Here is a 1893-nt window from a genome sequence, read left to right on the forward strand (position 1 = left end):
CAAATGACCAAATAATCTAGCAGATAATGCATAAATAGATGGTCCAGTGATTCACCATCCACTTTCTGGGTCTTCAATTTGCTTTTACAAGAGAGTCCCTGCAAGAACTCGTGCTTTATATGCCATTCCATTGCAATTAAAGCTTTAATTAAGATGCAATGCAAGCCTCAAGAATAGGAACACACAAACTCTCTCTATTATTTAACCTAAGACAGAGTTCATATGGCAGGGAGCATAGACATTTCAGCATTGTTTGCTGAAACATTTAATGCATCAAAACTCAAAAGTAGAATGTAATAGACTTAAAAGATAGTTTGCAGTCATCCACCTTGTATAAACCATCATATGTGTACACTTTTCCACAGTAACTACTTGTAGATTCATGCCCACGGATGACTCTAACAGGCACACATTGTTCCAAACTATTCTGCAAGAGATGAGAAGAATCATGAGGTTGTAACACAGTCTAATAATTGGCATTTCTGTAGTTTTCAGTATAATTTGAGTCATTTGACAACATCTTGAAACAATACTCCCCCTGTCAGCCATGCTGTGTTCATGCTATGAACTAATGTAAGTATTTTTTATTTTTTTTAGTCACCATGAAGTTTATTTCTTAGTAATAGTGATTCCATATCACACTGAAACTAGCACTGCATTAGCAGGCAATGGTGCCATTACAAAGTCTTTGAACTTTTTATGTTCTGATTTTCTATTATTATTGATACCAAGGTGTTTCCTGTAGTATTTAGAAAAAGACTGGAGATGAGAAAGATGGAAATAAGGAGCAGGCCGGGAGGTTTGATTCCTTATTTGATTGCGTACACCATACATAAATAAAAAAATCGAAATTCAGACTTTGCAAAAGTAAGTTCAGAACAAGTGAAGGTAAATACCTGATTTCTATGTTCTATCTTCTGTTTCCATGGATTGCTTAGACCCAATTTGTGTGACCTGGCATTGTGTTGAGAAATTAAAATAATTAGCGAGATGGAGACGGATCGTCTACATAAAAGAGGCCTAGTTCTAGAGAGAAACCATTGATGGAGAGAAAAAAAAAGGTTGTAGAGACAGAGAGAGAGAGAAGAAAACCGTCAGTATTCTCTCTTCCAAAGAGCGAGAGAGAGAGCGAGAGAGAGAAGATAACCGTCAGTATTCTCTCTTCCAAGAGAGAGAGAGAGAGAGAGAAAAGAAAACCTTTGGTATCCTCTCTCCCTTAATATTTGGAATGGAAGAAGTTGGAACAGTTACGTACCAACTGGTGCGGTCACTCACCCATGCTGTGACCTTCGTAGCAGGTTAAAGATAAGAATGACCGGATCTTTCCATCCTAAAAATTGGGAATCGGTTACAATATAGAAAATTAATTGATGGTTTAGATTAATTCATATTTAATGAACGTTTTATATTTAAAGAAAGTGAAAATAAGATTACAATACGTACGTGCTGCTACCACTCGCCCTATAAAAATTAGGTTAAATTCAGAGTTAACATCAAGGTCACAACCAAGGTCAACATCAGAGGCAAAAATTAGGGCCAGGCCGGGCCAAAACTAGGGCCAAAAGTCAGGGTAAAAAAATTAGAGCCGGGTTCAGGGCGGGCTGGGCTGGGCGGGGCCAAAGACATCAACCCTTACCCGCCCTAACCCTAACTCAGGGTCGGGCCGGCCCTCAGGGCCAAAATTTTTGAATCGGTACTTGTTCGGGATTAGGACGGGTTCGAGCTGTCAAGGCCAAACTTGCACCCCTGTTTGAAGATGCTTTCAATCATACCCCTTATGTTAGATAGTCTGTTAAGTGATGATGTCAGCCTTACATTAATTTTTATAATCCCCAAATTACCATTTTCTCCACTCGCATTCATCGACCTCAATGACTTCTCCCAGTCAACCTC

At 39.0% G+C, this 1893-nt stretch overlaps 1 long non-coding RNA gene across 1 annotated transcript; it reads right to left on the minus strand.

Annotated features, from left to right (window-relative positions):
* Nucleotides 1-177: 177 nt before the first annotated feature.
* Nucleotides 178-1128, minus strand: LOC122058843. The gene is made up of 3 exons (XR_006133959.1): nucleotides 1093-1128; nucleotides 897-954; nucleotides 178-427 (listed from the first exon to the last, which is right to left on the minus strand). It is a non-coding gene; the product is annotated as an uncharacterized LOC122058843 (long non-coding RNA).
* Nucleotides 1129-1893: the final 765 nt, after the last annotated feature.

This window comes from Macadamia integrifolia, chromosome 13 (assembly GCF_013358625.1).
Source record: "Macadamia integrifolia cultivar HAES 741 chromosome 13, SCU_Mint_v3, whole genome shotgun sequence".
NCBI classification, from domain to species: domain Eukaryota; kingdom Viridiplantae; phylum Streptophyta; class Magnoliopsida; order Proteales; family Proteaceae; genus Macadamia; species Macadamia integrifolia.